Source organism: Erinaceus europaeus, chromosome 12 (genome assembly GCF_950295315.1).
Source record: "Erinaceus europaeus chromosome 12, mEriEur2.1, whole genome shotgun sequence".
NCBI classification, from domain to species: Eukaryota; Metazoa; Chordata; class Mammalia; order Eulipotyphla; family Erinaceidae; genus Erinaceus; species Erinaceus europaeus.
In genome coordinates, this window is record NC_080173.1 from 62,732,139 (window position 1) to 62,756,517 (window position 24,379).

Below are 24,379 nucleotides of genomic sequence, written 5' to 3' on the forward strand. Positions count from 1 at the left end.
AAGTACAAAGAAAAATTATTGCAGGCTACCATGAAAAGAAAAATCATCAGGATTTCAACAGATTTCTCATCATAAGCCCCTGAGGCAAGAAGAGAGTAGCATGGTATGTTCAAAGTATTAAAAGATAAGAATTTCCAACCATCAATACTCCATTATGTCAAATTATACTTCAAGTATGGGGGATAAGTTAAAATCTTCTCAAACATATAGAAATTGAAGAAATTCACTACCACCAATCCTGACTTGCAAGAATTACTGAAAGGAATCCCACATGAAAAGAAGCAAAGGAATTCTAATTCTAAATGAGGTAATTCTAAATTGTGGTAGAATAGAATGAAGAACACAAACAATAACAGGGGACAACAAAGACATAGGAGAGGGAAGGGCAAAATGGACAGAACGATACAACCAATGTTGTGGCACCAAGGCCAACTTAAAAAAAAGACTGTCATAGATATTGTAAGTTAGACACAACACTCATAGTAACTGAATAACATTCTTTGAATAAACTGAAGTTTGTCCACAAATTTGTGTGGAACCACAAAAAAAAAAACTGCAAAAGCATTTTTGAGAAAAACAGGAAACAAACAGTGGTATCATACTCCCCAACTTCAGTTTATACAACAAAGCAATAGTAATTAAAACAGTATAGTCCTGGAATAAAAGGGACACTTGGATCAATGAAACAGAATTAAGAGCTTAGATATGAGTCCAAACATATGCAGCCATCAAATATACAAAAAAAGAGGACCCAAACCACTTAATGGGAAAAGAAGGTTTTTCTCATCAAATGGTTCTAGGAAAACTGGAGAGCCACATGAAGAAAAGTGATGTGCTTGGTTGAGCACACATGCTCCTATGTGCAAGAACCTGGGTTTGAGCTCCTCCTCCCCATATGCAGGGGGGAAGCTTCACAAGTGATGAAGCAAGTGCTGCAGGTGTCTCTCTGTCTCTCCAAATTTATCACCCAATTTCCTTTCAATTTCTTTTTGTCTTATCAAATAATAATAATTATTATTATTATGACTATCAGGATTGGTGGATTTATCAGTCAGGCACTGAGCCCCAGAAATAATCCTGGATGGAAAAAAGAAAGAGAGCAGGGGGGGAGGGGAGAAAGAGAGAGAGAGAGAAAGGAAGGAAGGAAGGAAGGAAGGAAGGAAGGAAGGAAGAACAGGAGGAAAGGGGGAGGGGAGGCGAGGGGAGGGGAGGCGAAAGGAAAGGCAGGGCAGGGTGGGGCGGGGCAGGGCGGGGCAGGGCAGGGTAGGGCAGGGCAGGGCAGGATTAAGTGCACACACTACAGTGCACAAGGACTTGGGTTCAAGCCTCTGGTCCCCACCTGCAGGGGGAAAACTTCACAAGTGATGAAGCAGGGCAGCAAGTGTCTGTTTCTCTCCCTCTCTCTCTTTCCCCTCTCAATTTCTCTTTGTCTCTATCCAATAATAAATAAAAATAAAAAATATTATAAAAAGAAAGGAAAGGAAGAAGGAAGGAAAGAAAACAGGCAGGCAGGCAGGAAGCAAGCAAGAAAGGGTGAAACTAGGCCATCACTTAACACCATACACCAAAAGCAGATCAAAATTGATTAAAGACCTGGGTATTCAATCATAAATTCTAAACATCCCAATCTTTGCCTGACCTTGGATGGAACTGGAAGGAATACAGTGTTGGATAGGATGAGTCAGGAAGAGTGGCATGAATACCCGATGACCTTACCTATAAGGGGAACAGGGACAGAAAGGGAAAGCACAAAGTTAAACTCAGACTGGAAGTGGTGTACTACACCAAAGCAAAGGATTATTGTGAGGGAGTGGAAGAGAGTGGCTTGGGGATGGCTTTTGGGTCCCAAGGTGACAATGAGAATATTTGCAAATAGTCATCACATGGAGATGGGAAATTGTCCCCAGGTGTCATCAACTCTACAGTAAACCATTAACCCTCCCCCAATAAAATGGGAAAATAAATAAAATAACATTTTAGAAAGAGAGAACTTAAAAATCTCTTCACAAAGAGAACATTACATCTAGATAATTTCAATAAGAAATTGTAACAAATTCATAAGGAAGACTGAATATTGATTATACACATCTCCTTCAAAAACTATAAAATGAGGGAGTCCTTGCCAAGATATTTTATGATAACAGCATTACTATGCTACAAAAACTTTACAAGAAGATGACAAACCAATATTCTGCATGAACATGGAAACAAAAATTTTGAAGAAAGATTTAGCAAATCGAACTCATCAATATGTAAAAGGATAATATATTGTGATCAAGCAGGGTTTATCCTGAGAATACAAAACTACTTTGACCTTTAAAAAAATCAATCAGTATAATTCCTATCAACACAGTAAAAAGAAAAAGTCATATGATGATTCATATGATGACATTTTGTGAAAAAAAATTCACAAATCCAGCATCTATTCGTGATGAACAACCTAGTAAATTTAAAATAAAAATTTCTTTGAAAGACAGATATTGATGACTTTATTCATAATTAAAGTGTGAAGGAATCAAATAAATTGAGCAATCCCACAATTCCAGAGATGGTACTGTGGAGAAGGTGTTCAATTCTCAAACATGAAGTTCTGAGTTTGATCTCTATCATAGCATGTACTGTAATGATATGGTTCTCTCTCTCTCTCTCTCATTAATAAATAAAGTATTTTTAAAAAATAAATAAATAAAAGTAAGAGACAGACAAAGCCTGACAAAAAAGAAACTTCTGAACTCCCAACTATAGAACTGAGATTAACATCAGGAGAGGAAAAACAGGGAAGGGTGTTGTGTAGAGTCATGGGTACTTTAATGGTGAGTGTGTTGAGACAATATACAGTTGAAGTATAGGGCAGGAGAAACAGAAGAATGATTACACAATTGAAAATGTGTGAATCTGTACTTTTGAAACATGCTTTGTAACAACACAAGTTGTCTTCAAAGAGTCTATACCTAGCATCATACATAAAATAAATGATGAAATATATCAATAGAATGTTTGGACTTGGAGCAAGGTTAAGTATGCATACTCTTACAAATTCTATTCAGTATACTAATGATGCCAAGAGAACAAGACAAGAGAAAAACAAAAGGTATATGTTGAAGAGAGGAAAAAATAAAACTGTCTACTCACTGATAACTGAATGATCTTTGTAGAAAATCTTAAGACACCTACAAAAAAAAAAAGCTACCAGAACTAATATATGAGTTTAGTAAGGTCACAGAATATAAATTCAGTATGCAAAAATCACTTTCTATGTGCTTAGCTATGTAAAATTGAACATTTTGTGAACAATTGAACATTATATTGAATGGAAACATTAAAGTCCCTCGTGGGATTTTGACTAGGGATAAATCAGCTCTATAAATAAATTTGAAAGGAACTGACATCCTTACTAACATGAGTCTCCCAACCCAATAATATAACACTTCACATAAGTAGATATTTAATATTTATCAATCATATCATGTAGTTTCTGTGTAGAACTCTTACATTTTCTTTTGTCTTTGCTGGGACTTCATCATTCCAGGCCAATTTCTCAGGTGAGCTATCTTAATGGTCCCAGAGCTCTTGCACTTGTAATGAAGATTTACCCCTAGGCTTTTAAATTTTTCTGATTATACTGTCAGTATTATCTTTGAAAAAAATGTATTTTAGCAGCCTAGATGATGGCACAGTGGACAAAGCATTGGACTCTCAAGCATGAAATCTTGAATTCCATCCTAGGTAATACATGTACCAGAATGATATTCTCTATCTCTCTCTCTCTTTCTCTCATGTTAATAAAAGTAAATGAATCTTTAAAAATAAGAAAAATGTACTTCAGGTTGCTTACAGCTAAATTATAGAAATTCAACTGCCTTCTGCAATACTTAGTATGTAGCATTTCATTAAAGTAGTGTACTAACTTAATTGTGTGACAATTTGTGCATATTCCTTTGGTTACCCTATATACCTGATCATGTTACTGCAAATAATAGCAATTTCTTCCTTTATGATCTTTGTATTATTAACTTCTTTTACTACATTACTTAGGTCTTCCATGATGAAGCTTTTGGTAGACAAATTTTACCAGGCTGAAGCTTTTATTCCTCATTCCAATTTTCCTCAGAGATTTTTCTTTTTTCTTTTTTTTAATTTTAATTTATTTTTTAAAAAGAAACATTGACAAAACCATAGGATAAGAGGGGTACAACTCCACACAGTTCCCACCACCAGAAATCCATATCCCATCCCATCCCCCAATAGCTTTCCTATTCTTTAACCCTCTGGAAGTATGGACCCAAGGTTACTGTGGGATGCAGAAGGTGGAAGGTCTGGCTTCTGTAATTGCTTCCCCAGTGAACATGGGCATTGACAGGTTGATCCATACTCCCAGCCTCTCTCTCTCTTTCCCTAGTGGGGCGGGGCTCTGGGGTATCAGAGCTCCAGGACACATTGGTAGGGTTGTCTGTCCAGGGAAGTCTGTTTGGCATCATGCTAGCATCTGGAACCTGGTGGCTGAAAAGAGAGTTAACATATAAAGCCAAACAAGTTGTTGACTAATCATGAACCTAAAGGCTGGAGTAGTGCAGATGAAGAATTGGGGGGGGGGTTTCTGTTTTGTAGGTAGCTAGTAGTCCTATTTTAGTTATATTCCAAAGGGCCTGTGGCTATACTAGTTTTTTGTTTTATTTTTTTTTCCCTGAGCCTGAAATCTGATATGCAGGTGGATCCAAGTTATTGTCTGGGGAGATGATGTCATGGCTGGAAACCGTAGGCTATGTTAACTCTCTTAAAAGCTTAGACCAGGGAGAACAGAAGCAACCGGTAGCACAGCTATATACAAATAATGTCAAAGGACATAAATTATGGTGATGTTGTGTATGATACAGCAAATCCTAACAAAGGGATTTTTTCAAAGTTAACTCAACTGCCAAATAATGCGATTATAGCAATAACTATCTATTGTCTTCTTAAACCCTAAGACAGCAGGAACCTACCACTTCCTCTATAAAGCCTCTATTTCTCCAGTCCTGGAACCTCTAGAGTGGGGCTCAGTTTCTTGCATACTTCTCTCAATTCATATCAAATGATATTGCATCTGCTTACCCCAACCTAATCGCAATGAGTGCCACCTCAGCATGCTTCACTTCAGACTGTGTCCAGAGACGTCAGGCATGGAATGTCAACCCTTCAGCTTCACAACTCAGGTGAGACCTTTCCTTTCATAGGATTCTCTAATTCTATTCCAGGTGGATCACTTCCTAACTAAGTCCCAAAACCTAGTATAGACCATGTCCCATGAGATAGAGCATATATTCACATGTATTCATAAACTAGGGCAAAATATATACCTGAAAGCAAAAGAACACAATAGTCTGTAGTGAGTCAGTATAAAGTTCATAATGAAATAGTATCTAATTAGACTTAGATACCCTCCTCACCTACTTCCTATTACAGTTCTCTCACTCACTCCAAAGCTAACCTTAGCAAAGCAAGGACTGCAAAAGCTGAATAAGGGCAAGAGACTGGCATACTTTAACAATGACTCTTTAGTCACTATCAGGCCACCCCATCAGCTGGGGCCCTAGTTGGGGTGTTCTGAGATTCCCAAACAGATATGATGGGCCTAGACTTTGAATAAATTTCTTTTTTAAAAAATTTATTTATTTAATTTATTCCCTTTTGTTGCCCTTGTTTTATTGTTATAGTTATTATTGTTGTTGTTATTGACATCGTCGTTGTTGGATAGGACAGAGAGAAATGGAGAGAGGAGGGGAAGACAGAGAGGGGGAGAGAAAGACACCTGCAGACCTGCTTCACCACCTGTGAAGTGACTCCCCTGCAGGTGGGGAGCCAGGGGCTCGAACTGGGATCCTTAAAATGGTTCTTGTGCCTTGTGCCACCTGCACTTAACCCACTGTGCTACCACCCAACTCCCGAAATTTTTCTTTTAAATCAAGAGTGGCTATTGACTTTTATCAAATATTTCTGCATTTGTAAATCAATTTATTATATTGCTCTGTAGCTTTTTATTTATATGTTGATAATTAAAGTAGTTAATATTTGTTTAGAAATGTTGAGTCTACAGTCATGAGAAAGATTTCCTGTGTTACTCAATGCTTAAACAACTGGGAGAAAGTTTAAGGTCATCAGATAGAGAAGATTACAAATGTTAAATAAGGGCAAGAGACTGGCTCACTTAATAATGGCCTTTTTGGTCAATATCACACCATCTCATCATGTGGGGCCCTAGTCAGAGAATCCTTGGATTCCCACACAAATATGATGGGCCTAGACCTCTAATGGATCTCTCTCTGCACCACTGCTGGTCATTTCCATTAGGAACATCATCACAAGCCCTCCTGAGGGTCCCCCAGGACTCACCAGAGAGCAGGTATGATAGCAACTATCCCAATCCCCAATGGGAGGTTGTGGTATTCTGCCCTGTGCTACTTGAGGAAGATTGGCCCTGAACTGAGTGCAGACTGTACTATTCCCAGCAGTGAACATCAGTTGAGAGCTCAGACCAATAGGTACTCAGAGGCTACACAGACTATGGTGCTAAGTGTGTGTGTGTGTGTGTGTGTGTGTGTGTGTTTCAAGAATGGGAGCTACTCTGCTCTAATCCAATTTCTAGCCCTTTACTCTGACATCATTTTCTCAGACTTTTTTTTAAATTTCTTTATTGGGGAATTAATGTTTTACATTCAACAGTAAATAAAATAGTTTTACATGCATAACATTTCCCACTTTTCCATATAACAATACAACCCCCACTAGGTCTTCTGTCATCTTTCTTGGATCTGTATTCTCCCCAACCACCCGCCCCAGAATTGGCAATACGCCAATTCTCAGACATTTTAATCCAACTTCACTTCAAGCTAGCTATTAAATTCAGGCAGGAGCTACCATAGGCAGGGGTCCCTGAAAACATGCTTAGGGTGGACTTCCTAGCTTTCTTCCACTCTAGGATTCCTGATCTCATCTGCTCTGTTCCTAATTTTTAGTTCCTGTTCACTAACCATTTTGTATTTTATTCTCTTCCTCCTACCACTTCTCCCCCACTGGGAGTATGGATTAGTTATTTTTGGGGTGCAGAAGGTAGGAGTTCTGGCTTCTGTAATTGTCTCCACTAGACTTGTGTGTTGGCAGGTCGATCCATACCCCCAGTCTGCCTCTAGCTTTCCTTAATGGGGTAGTGCTCTGGAGGGGCAAGGTTCCAGGACATACTTGAAATCATCTGCACCTTATGTCCTGCTACCTTCCAGACACCAAATTGCAAATGCTACCATGATTCCATCCTGACTTCTCTGGGCAGACGATTATATATATGTTGTTGGAAAAGTCAAGACTTATTTTTGCATAAAAAATAGACAAATATGTCATGGCTTTTCTAACAGCCCAATATATTTGAAGCAATGGGACCTCTTTTTAAAATCCTCTGAATAACCATATAGATTATAATTATTTATTTTAATGTCTGGAACTTGCTAGTTTTGCTGTCAAGGCCTGGAGCCTGATATGTAGAAAGCTTTTAATTTACACATTCAGTTTCTTGCACGGTTACAAGATTGTTCAAGGGTTCTATTTCTTGAGTCAGTGGAATTTTCTGAGGATGTGTATGTCGAATTTCCAAATTTAATGAGATTTTTTAAAAAATTAAGCAATGCCCTCTTAGTATTTTGTTTTAATATTTGTAGTTTGTAGTTTTGCCACTGTTTTATTCCCATTATTTTTTACTTACTTTTTTTGTTTCTTGGTCAGTCTTACAAAGACTTTTATACACAAAAAGGTTTGTCTCTTTAATTAGTTCTTGCAGAGGGTTAGCATTTGGCTTTGTTAATCTTCTCCATTGTGTTTATTTTCTATTTCATTAATTCTTACTCTTAACTCGATTATTTTCTTTCCTACCTTTATTGAGAGAGTTTGTTTTGCTGATCTGTTTCTAATTTTATAAAAATAGATGCTCAGGGCAACAAAAGGGAATAAATAAATAAAATAAATATTTTTTAAAAAAATAGATGCTCATGGGAGTCGGGCGGTAGCGCAGCGGGTTAAGTGCAGGTGGGCCAAAGCGCAAGGACCTGTGTAAGGATCCTAGTTCGAGCCCCCAGCTCCCCACCTGCAGGGGAGTCGCTTCACAAGTGGTGAAGCAGGTCTGCAGGTGTCTATCTTTCTCTCCCTCTCTCTGTCTTACCTTTCTCTCTCCATTTTTCTGTCCTATCCAACTTTGATGACATCAACAACAAAAGCAATGATAACTACTACAACAATAAAAAACAACAAGGGCAACAAAAGGGAAAATAAATAAATATTAAAAAATGGATGCTCACTAACCTTCAGCATATATGTGTGTGTGTTTTACATTTGTTAATTTAGGATAGAGACAAAGAAACATTGAGAGGGAAGGGGATGTAACTACCTGAAGTGCTACTTTGTCACTTGCAAAGCTTTCCCATTGCAGGTGAAGACTAGAGGCTTGAACTCTGGTCCTTGAGCACTGTAATGTGTACACTCTGCCAGTTGAGTCATCACCTAACCCCAACATTCAGTTTCTTTTAAGAGAATATTTCAGGTATACATTTCTTCTGGAATAATTTAACTCTGCCTTACAATTTTACCTGTAGATTTTCCTTAGTTCAGTAACTTATCTCATTTCCATTATGTTTTCTTTTTTGACTTCCTGCATTTCTAAATCTCTCTCTCTCTCTCTCTCTGTGTGTGTGTGTGTGTGTGTGTGTGTGTGTGTGTGTGTGTGTGTGTGTGTAAGGGGGAAACGGACTTCCTTCAACTTTTACTTACTGATTTTTAGCTTAAGGTCATTGTTTTGAGAGAGCATGACCAGTATGATTTAAATCTGTAAGCAATATAAGGAGATTTGCTCTATGGTCCAGTATATAAAGAATATAAATGTCTATAGTTCAAAAGAATGTGCCTTACTATTTGGGGGCATGGTGTTTTATATATGTTTATGGTGGCAGTGAAAATTGCCTCCGAGACTTTCTGCTAAATATGTCTGTAGTGGCCAGGAACATATGTAACTCTGTTTCCCACCTATGAGGACCACAGATGACAAGAGCCCTAACTCCTCCTCTGGATTCACCAATACAAGTGTGCTGAGACCTCACTTTCCCTTGGCAGCTCTCTATCAATAATTGAGCATGTTAAGGCTATCCGTACAGATTCAAAGAGGAATGTAAGAATTCTCGAATGGTTAACTTTGGCTCAAGTTCATCTCATCAATCTGATCAAATCATTCATAGAACCACATTGTAATCTGAGACTTCCTATCTAATTCTCCTTCCTTCTTCCAGGTCTTTAAGACCTGCACTGTGGTCAGGAGGTTCTCTTTGCCTGCTCCTGCTCCCTTCTTTTTATTTTTTCTAAATATGTTTTTATTTAATCTTTTCATGAGAAAGAAAAAGAGAGAGAGAAAGGAAGGAAGGAAGGAAGGAAGGAAGGAAGGCCAGAACACTGCTCAGCTCAGGCTTATGGGGTGCTCGGGAATGATTGAACCTGGGACTTTGGAGCCTCAGGTATGACAGTCATTTGCATAAGCACCTTGCTGTCTCCCCAACCCCTACTTCCTTCTCTTTATCTTTCACAACAACTGCTTTCCCCAATAGCCCTCTGGCACCTTTAATACCAGTTTAGGATTTCTTTTCTGAACTGAAATGATATCCATTAAATCAGTTGCATTTAACGTTACTTAAATCTTCTGCATCTTATAGATTTTTTTTTTTTTTGTCCTTCTGTTCTACAAGTTACTGGAAAAAGTGAAGTAAGGATATCAATCATGATTGCTGACTTACATATTTCTCTTGGTGGCTGGCAATATTTGTTGACTATGTCTGGAAAGTTAGTGAGTATATAATTTGTTTTAGATAAAGGCAGCGAAGCAAAAGGGGAGAGGGGAGAGACACCACAGCGCTGAAGCTTCCTTCAGTATTGTGGGGGCTGGGCTCGAATCTGGATTGCATGTGTGGCAAAGGAGCACAGTATCCAAATGATCTACTAGTGAGCTAATTCACTGTCCCAGGTATATAATTTTTTTCATTTTTTCTTAATGATTTAATACTGACTTACAAAATTATAAGATAAGAGGAGTATAATTCCAACCTTTCCCACCACCAGAGTTCTGTGTCTCCTAAGATCACAGATATGGGTTGACTATTATTTCTTTCTTTCTTTTAAACTACTTTTCTTTTTTTAATATTTATTTATTTATTCCCTTTTGTTGCCCTTGTTGTTAATGTCATTGTTGTTGGATAGGACTGAGAGAAATGGAGAGAGGAGGGGAAGACAGAGAGGGAGAGAGAAAGATAGACACCTGCAGACCTGCTTCACCACCAAATGACGCCCCTGCAGGTAGGGAGCCAGGGGCTCAAACCGGATCCTTATGCCGGTCCTCGCACTTTGCACCACTTGCACTTAACCCGCTGCACTACCGCCCAACTCCCAACTGTTATTTCTATAACTATCTTTATTTATATATACTATGCCCAGAAATGGAAAATTTTAAATTCACATGTCTTTGTGTTCCACTGAATAACTCAGCATTTTGAAGAGGCCTATTAAGGAGCTCTATTAATAATTAAGTTGAATGAAGTCAAGGTGGGTGGAGGAAGAAAGGAGCTTATTTATGCGTGGGCCAGGGGCTCAGATCTTTCTAATAACTCTGGCACCAGACAAAAGGATGGTACAGGCTTATACAAGGGGTGCAGGTTTGAGAGCAAAAAGTGTCATCACAACAGAGGCTGTAAGGTTAAGGGGTGGGACTTGTGTCCAGTGCTCAGGGCCTGGTTGTTTTAGTTACTATTATCTTTCCTGCATAGTTGAGTCTGGGAAAGATTAGCCTCAGCATAAGATACACCACTGTGGGGGCTGGGGGAGACCTTTTAGGAGGGCAGAAGCTAGCCAGGGTTACAGAAGTTGCCTTTCTCTACTTGTTATCATTTGCTCGCCCAGTGAAGAACAGCCTGCACTAGCCACCTGCACTATCTCAGACTTCCTACACATTCTTAACCCTTTATTATTTTTTCAGTCTTTTAGTCCTGTATTGAGGCCTACTTACAAATGCATCACAGTCAAATTATATAAGCACAGTATATAAGCACATCCGGGGGCTAAAATCTGGAAATTCCCTCTTGGTCTCTTATAGTAACACTTTTTCCTGAAATTAAAAAAAAAATTTTTTTTAAATACTTATTTATGGGAGTTGGGCGGTAGCGCAGTGGGTTAAGCGCACGTGGCGCCAAGTGCAAGGACTGGTGTGAGGATCCCAGTTCGAGCCCCCGGCTCCCCACCTGCAGGGGAGTCGCTTCACAGGTGGTGAAGCAGGTCTGCAGGTGTCTGGCTTTCTCTCCCCCTCTCTGTCTTCCCCTCCTCTCTCCATTTCTCTCTGTCCTATCCAACAATGATGGCATCATCAACAACAACAATAATAATAACTACAGCAACAATAAAAACAAGGACAACAAAAAGTAAATAAATAATTAAATATTAAAAAAATAATAAATAAATAAAATACTTATTTATTCCCTTTGTTGCCCTCGTTGTTTTATTGTTATAGTTATTATTGTTATTGATGTCATCATTGTTGGATAGGACAGAGAGAAATGGAGAGAGGAGGGGAAGACAGAGAGGGGGAGAGAAAGATAGACACCTGCAGACCTGCTTCACCACTTGTGAAGCAACTCCCCTGCAGGTGGAGAGCCGGGGGGGGCCCTGAAATTTATTTTATTACAATGTTTTGCACCTTTTCTTAGCATGTCTTTTACCATTCTCTATATACTTTTTTTTTTTTTTTTTTTACCAAAGTACTGGTCAGCTCTGGTTTATGGTGGTGTGGTGGATTGAAGTTGGGACCTCAGAGCCCAGGCATGAGAGTCTATTTACATACCCATTATGCTATTTCCCCCACTCCCCTGTACTTTGTCTATATTTCTTTTTCTTTTTTTGCCTCCAGGGTTATTGCTGGGGCTCAGTGCCTGCACCATGAATCCACTGCTCCTGGAGGCCATTTTCCCCCCTTTTGTTGCCCTTGTTGTTGTAGCCTTGTTGTGGTTATTATTGTTGTTGTTGATGTCCTTCATTGTTGGATAGGACAGAGAGAAATAGAGAGAGGAGGGGAAGACAGAGGGGGAGAGAAAGACACCTGCAGACCTGCTTCACCACTGTGAAACGACTCCCCTGCATGTGGGGAACCCAGGGCTGGAACCAGGATCCTTACACTGGTTCCTGTGCTTAGTGCCAAGAGTAAGAGTGCGCTTAACCCGCTGTGCTACCGCCCGACCCGTTTATATTTCTAATGAGCAGCACATGACTAGATTTAAAAGTTCAGTCTGGCAATCTTTGTATTTTAGGCAGAACATTTAATTCATTTACATTTGTCGTGTTAACATTCTGCAGCTTATAGCTATCTTTTTTTTTTTTTCAGCCACTATTTTAGCTTATCATTTTGGCAGCCTTTGTTTATCCTTTCTATTTTTATTAGATAGGGCAGATAGAAATTGAGAAGGGATGGCAGGGGGATAGCATAATGATTATGCAAAGAGACTCTCTTGCCTGAGGCTCCAACCCAGGTTCAATCCCCCAAACCACAGGAAGCCAGAGCTAAGCAGTGCTCTGGTAAAAAAAAAAAAAAGAGGGGGGGGAGGAGGGAGAGGGAGATATAGAGAAGTTGAGAAGGGAGAAGAGTAAAGAAGAGAGAAAGAGAGACAACTGCAGACCTGCTTCACTGCTTATGAAGTGTCGTTGTCGCCCCCCTTTCCACAGGCAAGGCATAGGGACTTGAACCTGGATCCTTGATTATGGTAATGTGTGTGCTTAACAGCTCTTCCCCCTATTTTTTTTTTCCTATTTTCTTATGAGATCCATTTCTCCTTCTCTTCTTTCCTGCCTCTTTCTAGTTTGTCTTTTTCTTCATTTCAGTTGTCCTTTTTTATTATAGTAAAAATACTTTGTTTCTGTTCAATAAACTACAAGTAATTTTTCTAGAAAGAGCAACAAATAATTTTGCATAGTTACTTGACAAGGTTATTCTTCTAAAAAGAACCTTACACTTTCCATTTAAACCCTCTTTATTTATTTATTTTTAATTTTTTATCTTTATTTATTTGCTGGATAGAGACAGTTAGAAATTGAGAGGGGGGAGTCGGGCGGTAGCGCAGCGGGTTAAGCGCACGTGGCGCTAAGCGCAAGGACCTGCATAAGGATCCCGGTTCAAGCCCCCGGCTCCCCACCTGCAGGAGAGTCACTTCACAAGTGGTGAAGCAGGTCTGCAGGTGTCTGTCTTTCTCTTCCCTTCCTCTCTCCATTTCTCTCTGTCCTATCCAACAACAACATCAATAATAACTACAACAATAAGACAACAAGGGCAACAAAAGGAAATAAAGAAAAAAACAGAGAAAAAAAGAAGCTCTTAAAAAAAAAGAAAGAAATTGAGAGGGAAGGGGGAGACAGAGAGGGAAAGAGACAGAGAGACACCTGCAGCACTGCTTCACCACTTGTGAAGTTTTCCCCCTGCAGATGTAGACCAGGGGCTCAAACCTGGGTCCTTGTGCATTATAACATGTGTGCTCAACCAGGTGCACCACCACCTGGCCTCCTCTCTTTATTTATTTATATAGTATTCCTTGTGTGCATTTTAATTCTATTGATTTTCCTTTAAAATTCCCATAAGTCTATTGTTACTGTTTTATATACTCAACATTTTACCTATAGTTTTACTAGTTGTGTATTTACTTGTTCTTGAATCTCACACCATTAATTTTCCCATCCTCCTTTTCCTTTCCACAAGGATTTTGAATGATCTAATTAGAGAAATGAGTTGGGTGGCCATGTGGTGGTGCACCTGGTTGAGGTCACATATTACAATGTACGAGAAACCAAGTTTGAACCCCCAGTCCCCTCGGTGAAGCGGTGAAGCAGTGCTGTAAGAGTTACTCTGTCTCTATCCCTGTTTGCCACCCCCTTTCCTCTTGATTTCTGGCTATCTCTATCCAATAAACAAATAAAGATAATAAAAAACAAAAAAATAAAGAGATATGAGTTATTTTTCGTGGAGTCAGGTGCCTCACACATATGCTATTTCACTTCTCCTGGGCCAACTTTTTCATTCCAACAGAGGGAGAGAGAGGAGACCCCACAGTGCCAGAACGCACACTCTCCCCCTCCCCCCACCACACACACACACACACACACACACACACACCGCACTATGGAACCTCTCATGTAGTGTTGGGGTTTAAACCTGAGTCACAGACATGGTAAGATATGCATCCTATCCTGTGACTTATCTCTTGGACCTAGGACTTTAATTTAGATGTCTGTTAAGGCCTAACTTCCATTTTGTTTGTTTGTCTTTCTTTTTGTTTTTTGGTCTCACTATAAGCTGAGTTATGTAAATGTTTTAAAGGTTAGTGTTTCAGTTTACTTGTTCTTTTCACATGCTACTGTCCTAGTAAATTGGTTCTTTGAGTTCTTTTTTCCCTTCAAAATTGCTTAATTTGTTTTATTGTTCATTTTATTTGTATATAACTTTATGCATGTATTATTATTGTTATTAATTTTTTAATCAGATCACCACTTACAGCTCTGGCTATGGTGGCTGTGGTGGTGCTGGGGACCTCTGGTGCTTCAGGTATAAAAGTCTGCTGTGCTGCTGGCACTTATGCATGTTTATTTATTAGTCTGCAGTGAGGATGGGATCCTGGCAGGGGCCCACAAAAGGGCTGACAAGGTCATTGCCAATGAAAGTGACTGAGCGTGACAAACAGAGGGATCTCTTACAGACTTAGGCTTATAGTATCTATGGAGGACCCAAGGATTCCCTGACTAGGACCCCAGTTGATGAGGTGGTTTGGTATTGGCCAAAATGGCCATCATGAGGTATGGGATAACTTTTTAAGATAAAGACACAAAGGGGAAGAAACCATGGCACTGAAGCCTCCTTCAGTACAGTGGGGGTCAGACTCAAACCTTTGCACATGACAAAGCAAGTGTACTATCCAAATAAGCTATTTTGCCAGACCAATGTGAATTTGCTAAACATATTAAATGTGGTTATTCTGTAGTCTACATCTTATTGTTCTAGTTACCTGGTGCTTCTTACTTTTATTTATTTTTCCTTTTCTCTTTCGAGAACCTCATGTATTTCATGTGACACCATATCAATTGGTCTCTCTGGCCAATTCCCCTCCCCCCTTTTTTATTAATGAGTGAGAAAAGAAGAAGGAAGAAGAAGGGGAGGAGGAAGGTTGAGTCACTCTGGCATATGCAATGACAAGCCCCTCATGCTTGCGAGTACACTTGATCTACTATGCCATTTCCCAGGCCACCCAACATTTTTCTTTCCGTTACTCAGCAGGAGAAAGAGGGAGAGAAAGAAACACCAAAGCACTGCTCCATCATCCATGGGGATCGCCTTTGATGTTGTCTATGATGTCCCTGTATGCTAGGGATCATTCCAAGACCTCATGCACAGTGTAGCATGAACCATACAACTGAGCCATCACTCTTGCTCTTGGTTCTTTGTAATTTTTTCCTTTGTGTATTGAGTTTCCCCCCTGCTTTTCTTCAGTTTTTCCTATTTCTGACCTCTCTCTCTCCCTTTTAAGTTCAATCTGATTATTTTCCTTGACATTTTATATGTGGGAGTACTTGAAGGTCTGGGATAAATTTGGAGAGATTTACTTTTGCTTCTGCCAGGTGCTGGAGGCATTGCTATTTCCTGGGATGACTCCAATTACATTCTCCACTAGGGGTATCCAGACCACCCAGATAGTGTGGATTTTTCACTATAAACTATGTCATGGACAGCTTGTGATTTTAATGTTTTGTGGTGATGCCTGGAACATGTACACACACACACACACACACACAGTCTTATACACTCCAGTGTAAATTTTGAGGCAAATTTTCCATTAAGAAAAAAAAATTAAATTTTTTTGTTTTATTTTGATCTTTAGATGGACACAGAGAAAGATACTATAGCGCAGAAATTTTCTTCAATACAGTAGGAGCCAGACTTAAATGTGGGTTGAGCACAAGGCAAAGCAGCACACTAAGTGAGCTATTTTGTCAGCCATGGGGGTATTTCTAAATTTATCCTTACACAATGGCCATAGCCTTTGGAGACACCCTGTCTTTACACAGGAAGATCTCTTACTAGAAACACATTTTGGGCAGACTTGGGTTTTGCCTCCTTTTCATACATTGTTTATGAATGTAAGAGTTCAAGTTCATCCCATTCAACAAATGCTCTTAGAGTACTGCTCTCTACTTACCTCTCTCTAAGCTCCATTTCATTCAATCACTGGACTAAGAATTCTTAATTTTTTATATCTACATGCTTTTTCCCATATTGGAGAGCTACTCTCTTCCCTAGTCCAGCTTTCTAGTCCTATTTCCAACTCTGACACCATCTCCCCAGCCCACCTGCATGTTAGCTGCCAGGCTCAAGCTAAAACTAGTAAAGTCATGGGACCTTTGGAATATACCTATAATAGACCTACTAGCTTTTTCCAAAATGGAGACCCCAAAAGCTCATCTGCAATAGACTTACCTCTAGGTTCCTAATTATTAAAACATTTGTTCTGCTTTATATCTTAATACTTTTCAGTCACCAAGTTGCAGATGCTAATATGATGCCAACCTAACTTCCCTGGGCAGATGACCTCACCAATGTGTCCTAGAACCCCATCTCCCCAGAGCCCTGCCCACTATGGAAAGACAGAAAAAGACTGGGAGTACAGATTGACTTGCCAATGCCCATGTCCAGTTGAGAAGCAGTTACCGAAGCAGACCTCCCACTTTCTTCACCCCATAAAGATCTTTGGTCCATACTTCCAGAGGGATAAAGAATAAGGAAACTCGTAATGGGGGGGGGGTATGGAACTCTAGTGGTGAGAATTATATGGAATTGTACCCTTCTTATCCTAAAGTCTTGTTGGTCATAAAGAAAAAGAATTCTTTTTTTTTGCAGATACCACAGGGATATAAGAAATTGTAACATGTGCACTCAACCAGGTGTGTCACCATCCAGCCCTCGATATAAGACATTGTACCAGTGTGTCAACAACTCTATTGTAAACCACTGTCTACCCAATAAAATGATTTGAGTGGCCCAAAATACTCTCTTTTTCTAATTCAATGATGCTCCTAACATTTTAAAAAATTTTTATTAGTGATTTAATAATGAGTACCAAGATTGTAAAATAACAGGGTTATAATTCCATGCAGTTCCCACCTCTAGAATTCCCTATCCCATCCCCTCCACTGGAAGCTTCCCTAGTCTTTATTCCTCTGGGAGTATGGGCCAAATTCTTTATGGGGTGCAGAAGTTGGAGGGTCTGGCTTCTGTAATTACTTCTTTGATGGACGTGGGTGTTGGCAGGTTGATCCACTACCCCCCCCCCCAGTCTGTTTCTATCTTTCCCTAGTGGGTAGGGCTCTGGAGAGGTGAGACTTTGGGACACATTGGTATTGGTGCTTCTCTATAAGTAGGTTGAGTTATTTGTCATGTTTCCAGGACTGAAAATCAGTTATTATATACAAAATACACTTATGTTTTATTACTCAACATATGTAGTACCCATTAAAAATTCACTGCAGTTTTTATAGATCACACTATGCATTTAAAAAGTGCTTTTAACTTTTCAAATTGCTTTCACATGTATCTGTGGTTTTCAGTGGGGCTGGTACTGCCCTTCAGGAGAGTTTTGAAAATTTGAAGGACTTGTTTCGGTTGTCATTATGAATGGGGCCATTGCTGGTATTTAGTGGGGAGCCAGGGATGCTAGAATCCTATAGTGCACAGAATAGCCCTGCCCACAGGGTAATTCTGTGACTTTTGGCTGCTTGCCTTCTCTAGATCTTAGGGACGATCTGAATGTGTGCTGAGATTTTTAACATAGGGGATATGCTTTCCCCTCACATGTAATATTATGATGCAACATAGGGAATTATGTTGATACTGCACTTTGTAATAAGACCCAGTGATTTGTGAGAACATTTTTTTTTCTTTTTCTACACTTTGATATTCTTTAATTTGTTTTGGCACACTGTTCCCACTTCAATTAAGATGACATCCCTCTGTTTCATGTCATACGCAAGCAAGTCCAGTTTGCTTCAGTTAGTTTCATTGTAGTGAATGCCTCTACCGCTGCTCCTTGTTTTCTTAAGTTTGAAATGCAAGCTAATATGTCCATTTAATTAGTCTTCTTACTCCATCATTGTGCTTTCTAGTGGAATCATACCACGGCGTCTATAAGGTGAAATACAAATTTGTGTATACTTATACATCCTTTACATTATGCCTTGGACACCATTTAGGTTTTTTTTTTTTTAATATTTATTTGTTATTGTTAGAGAAAGAGGAGGAGAAAAGAGAGAGAATCAGAGCATCATTCTGGAGCATAGGATACTGATGACTTAACTTGAGACGTCATGCTAAGAGTCCTTTGCTTTATCCACTGTGCTACCTCCCAGGCCCCATTTAAAATTTTTGAAAAGTAACATTTAGAAATTAATTGCCCATAAATTTCATATAAGTATAGTCAAAGAAGGCAGTATGAACCAAGAAATTAGAGGGCTGTCTACTAGATCACTTGAATAGTGTGTTGCTTTTCCATGTGCATGACCTAGTCTTGAGTCTGGCCCCACTGCATTGAAGAAAGCTTTGGTGCTGTGGTCTCATTCACTTTCTCTTTCTCTCTTCACCTTCCTGCCTCTCTATAAATAAATAAATAAATAAATAAAGTCTGACAGAATCCATCAGGGTTAACACTGACAAGTTTCTATTTATTCTTTTTTAAATTTTTTATTATCATAATTTACTTGATAGAAACAGCCAGAAATTGAAAGGAAGGAGAAGACAGAGAGGATGAGAGACAGAGAGACACCTGCAGCACTGCTTTATCACTCCTGAAGCTTTCCCCCTGCAGGTGGAGATGAGGGGCTTGAAGCCGGGTCCTTGAGCACTGTAACATGTGCACTCAACCAGGTGCACCACCACCCAACCCCCTCCATTTATTCTTCTAAAGCCCCTATCAAGCAGATTTTTGTATTTCTAAAGGAGATGATTGCGGCTTAGAAAGATTCAAGGACTTACTATATTTTCACGAGAGACCAAAGAGCTGCTTGATTCCTATGGAATTCGACTTATTTAAATTGTTCCTGTCCTTTTATGTGGTGCTGCAGACCAAACCCAGGGCCTGGGGCCAGGAGAAAAGTTTGCCCAGTAAAGCACCCGCATTACTCAAACCCTATCACCACATGGAAGCACTAGGGTACCATGTGAAGTTCCCCTGGTAGTGGGACTTCCACTGTGCTATTGTATCTCTTTCTTAAATATTTTTTAATTTTTTTATATTTAGTTATTTACCCTTTTGTTGTCCTTTTTTATTGTTGTTGTAGTTATTGTTGTTGTTATGATGTTGTTTTGTTGGGTAGTACAGAGAGAAATGGAGAGAGGAGGGAGAGACAGAAAGATAGACACCTGCAGACCTGCTTCACCACCTGTGAAGCGACTCCCCTGCAGGTAGGGAGCCGGGGGTCTCAAACCGGGATCTTTACATCGGTCCTTGTGCTTCGCGCCAAGTGTGCTTAACCCGCAGCGCTACTGCCTGACTCCCTTAAATATTCCTAAGTTAGTCAGAAGCAGTGGAATTCACATGCTCAAGACTCAGGCACTGCTAAAACAAAAACACCAGGGCTTCACACAGGGATACCACATAGTCTACCTATGAGCCACCTCTCTAACTCCTACAGGTTACTGGCTTACCTGAGATCACTCAGCTCTTTCTTTAGTCAGGCTTGATTACAAGGTATTTTGCTTCACCATCACACACCATTTACTTTTCAGGACATGTCCATTTAGTGGTGAATAAGTGTGAGTGGTACTTCTGAGTGCTGTCTAAAGCTGATATATACATAGCCCAGCCCCCAGCCCCTACCCTCCAGGAGCAGGGAGAAGACTCAAAGAAGCTAAGCAACTATATCCAGCCTGACAGCATTATTGTCATTAAAGTGGTTCAAAGACAGGGGGACCAATCTGCTTGGGAAACAGGAGGACAGGTACACAGAAGAGTTGAGAAAGAAGAAAGAGCTGGTTATAACCTATTTGTTTACATAAAGACCAAAGGGAGGATGGACAGGTCCCTTGGAGACCTGGAGAACCCAACTTAGTGACATAGTCAAATACCTGAGGGCAGATAGCTTCCCTGGGAAGGCGCCTATTTTTGCCATGTCTGTAGCCCAGTTTCTAGTCTGGCCCCCACTGCACTGGGGGAAGTTTCAATGCTATATGCTATGGTGTCTCTCTGAAAATGTCAGCCCAGAGTGCGAAGCCCCAGTTACAATGATAACAAAGGTCCTGGAGAACAGAAGGACCCTAAGCAAAAGAATAGTGCTTCAAGGCTGGTGCCAGAGTGACTAGGCACACATCAGAGAAAAGATGAGTAAGCAAACCAGCAAGCACAATAGCACCAGGTGGTGAAGAATCCTGCCTTTGTACTTTATGGCAAATGCAGGCTTCAAATGATATTCTTTGCATCACAGTTTGTGCTAGGGAAGTGTTGGGATCCACAGAAATATCCAGCAATAATAAGGAAATGAGTATACACGTAATGAAACCTCCAGCTATTTAGTATACAATTTATTTCATTTAGTTTCAAGAGCAAGTCAAAGTTATTGACATTTAAAAGGGCATGGGGGGATACTATTATAGCCCCCTAAGAGACATATAACACACAATTAAACTGCAATGTGTGGTTTCTGATTGGGTCCCAGTTTAAATAAACCTTCTGTAAAAGAAATTTGGAGAGCAATTCTGAATTTTGTATATGGACTAGAAATTAAATAATATTGAGAAATGATTATTGATTTCGAAGTTAGTGGGAAAATATTTCCTTTATGGCTATATATATATATTATGTTTATTTATTTTCCCTTTTGTTACCCTTGTTTTTCATTGTTATTGTACTTATTATTGATGTCATTGTTGTTAAGACAGAGAGAAATGGAGAGAGGAGGGGAAGAGAAAGATAGACACCTGCAGACCTGCTTCACCGCTTGTGAAGCTCCACCCCCTGAAGGTGTGGAGCTGGGGGCTCAACCTGGATCCTTACCTGGGTCCTTGCGCTTCACACCACATGTGTTTAACCTGCTGCACTACCACCTGACTCCCTTATGGCACTATATGCATAAGTATTTAAAACAAAAAAAAGTCACGATGTCAGAATTTGCTTTAAAAATACTTCAGCTCAAGCATTGAGAGTTAGATCACCCAGTAGAGAGCATACTTTGCTCTCTCTCTTTCTGTCTATGGTGTCTCTCCTATTTCTCTGAATGAAAAAAAATCAAGACAATTGACCCAAAGTGGTAAAGTCATGCATGCCCAAGGACCTGCTTCCATGAAAGAAAAAAAAAAGATTGATTTATTATGAAAGAATGAGCATTAGACAGGTTTGAGACAGAGAGAGGACCAGAACACTGCTCAGTTCTACAATAAGGTGGTGCCAGGGATTTATCCTGAAGCCTCTGGGATCTCAGGCATGCAAGCTGGTGCTCTCATATGAGCTATATCCCCAGTCCTTCTTGAATTTTCTTTGTGTTCAACTTTTTTCATAGTAAAAAGTTAAAAGTTAAAAAAAAAGGCAAAAAGAAAATAATGTCTCCAAATGATTTTAGCAGTGTTGGAAAATATCTGTGACATAATGTTTGATGAAAGAAAAGGAATCCAAATTTTACATATGGTTTGTAGTAACATGCAACATGGTCTTAGCATTATCTTAAAAATGAATACTGCAAGTTACAAAACACTCTCCATGAATGTGCCAGGCCCCAGAAGAATGTTCCACATACATCATACCCAGTCTCTCCCCAATTCCGTTCACTGGACAAAAAGGGAGAAAAGACCTGAACCTAGCCATGGTCCATTTCTAACCCCACACACAAAGGATCTGCAGATTTCTTTTTGGCAAGTGGCCAGTAGTAAATGTTTTTGGCTTTTTAATACCATATGGACGATATCACAACTACTCAGTGATCCTTTTGTGGAGAGCAGCCTTATGGGATATGTAACAGAATGTGTGTGGTTGTGTTAAAAAAAAAAAAAAAAGGTAGTGGGCCATATATGCTCTAGGGTTTTAGTTTACCCACTCTTACCCAGTAAGATGTTACCTTTCAAAATATTCTAGACAGACACAGAGATACACTTTTTAAAAAATCTTGCTCTTGGGGATTGGATAGTAGTGCACATGGCGCAAAGTGCAACAACTGGCTTAAACATCCGGGTTAGAGACCCCGGCTCCTCACCTGAAGGGGGGGTCTCTTCACAAGCGGTGAAGCAAGTCTGCCCGTCTCTCTCTCTCTCTCTTTTTTTTTTTTTGCCTCCAGGGTTATTGCTGAGGCTCGGTGCCCGCACTATGAATCCACTGCTCCTGGAGGCTATTCCCCCCCACCCTTTTTGTTGCCCTTGCTGTTGTGGTTATTATTAAAGATGTTATTGATGTAATTGTTGTTGGATAGGACAGAGAGAAATCGAGAGAGGATGGGAAGACAGAGGGAGAGAGAAAGACAGACACTTGTAGACCTGCTTCACCGCTTGCGAAGCGAGCCTCCTGCAGGTGAGGAGCCAGGGGACTCGAACCAGGATCCTTACACCAGTCTTTGTGCTTCACATGTACGCTTAACCCACTGCGCTACCGCCCCACCTCCTCTCTCCCCCTATCTCCCCCCTTCTCTCAATTTCTCTCTGTCCTATCCAACAACAGTGACAGCAATGACAACAGTAACAATCACAACAAGAATAAACAAAAAGGGCAACAAAAGGAAAAAAAATAGCCTCCAGGAGCAGTGGACTCATGGTGCAGGCATGATAACCCTGGAGGTAAAACAAACAAACAAAAAAACAAAATCTTGCTCTTGTCTTTTCTTTCCACATGGTACATAGCCACAGAAGACCCAGGTGTTGCCCTGCCTGGTGTTACGGGTACTGTAACCAAAGTCTCCCTTATGAAGAGCTGTCCCTGATGCCTAGATTCAAATCTTTGACCTTGGGCAGAAGAAGGCAAAAATGGATGAGTTCCCACTCTGGCCACATGGTATGAGATGAATATGAGCAGTTGTCCTCTGAAGCTCTAGAAGCTGCATGTATCTGTGCCAACAAATACATTGTGAAAAACTGTGGCAAAGATGTCTTTCGCACCAGGGTGCCACTCCATCCCTTCCACATCATCCATATCAACAAGATGCCATCTGGTGCTGGGACTGGCAGGCTCCAGACAGGAGTGTGGGTGTCTTTGGGAAGCCCCGGGGCACCATGGCCAGAGTCCACATCAGCCAAGTCATCATGTCCCTCCGCACAAAGTTGCAGAACATGGAGCATGTGACTGAGGCCCTGCACACGACCAAGTTCAAGTTCCCTGGAGGCCAGAAGATCCACATCTCCAAGAAGTGGGGCTTCAGCAAGTTTATCGCAGATGAATTCGAAGACATGGTGGCTGGAGAGCACCACATACCAGAAAGCTGCAGAGTCAAATACATCTCCAACTGCTGTCCCCTGGACAAGTGGCAGGCCCTGCATTCCTCAGTGCCTTAGATATCCCTTCATCAATTACAATAAATCAAGATTCTGCTTAAAAAAAAATCTTAGTGCTCTGGAAGATGGCACAGTGACAAAGCTTTAGACTCTCAAACATGAGGTCCTGAGTTCGATCCCCGGCAGCACATGTGTCAGGGTGATGTCTGGTTCTTTCTCTCTCCTCCTATCTTTCTCGTTAATAAATAAATAAAATATATACATATATTTAAATATTTATTTTATTTATTCCCTTTTGTTGCCCTTGTTGTTTTATTGTTGTAGTTATTATTGTTGTTGTCGTTGTTGGATAGGACAGAGAGAAATGGAGAGAGGAGGGGAAGACAGAGAGGAGGAGAGAAAGATAGACACCTGCAGACCTGCTTCACCGCCTGTGAAGCGACTCCCCTGCAGGTGGGGAGCCGGGGTTCGAACCGGGATCCTTATGCCGGTCCTTGTGCTTTGCGCCACCTGCGCTTAACCTGCTGTGCTACAGCCCGACTCCCTAAATAAAATATTTTTAAAAAAATTCTTGGGGAGTCAGATGGTAGTGCAGTGGGTTAAGCGCACGTGGCGCGAAGCGCAAGGACTGGCGTAAGGATCCCTGTTCGAGCCCGGGTCCCCACCTGCAGGGGAGTCACTTCACAGGCGGTGAAACAGGTCTGCAGGTGTCTATCTTTCTCTCCCCCTCTCTGTCTTCCCCTCCTCTCTCCATTTCTCTGTCTTATCTAACAACTACAATAATAATAACTACAACAATAATAAAAACAACAAAAGGAAATAAATAAATAAATATTTTTTAAAAATTTC

The 24,379-nt window shown here is 40.3% G+C and overlaps 1 pseudogene; it reads left to right on the forward strand.

The window, feature by feature from the left end:
• The first annotated feature begins 14,863 nt into the window (after positions 1-14,863).
• LOC103116759 (large ribosomal subunit protein uL16-like) lies at positions 14,864-23,590 on the forward strand (annotated as a pseudogene).
• The last annotated feature ends 789 nt before the right edge of the window (positions 23,591-24,379 follow it).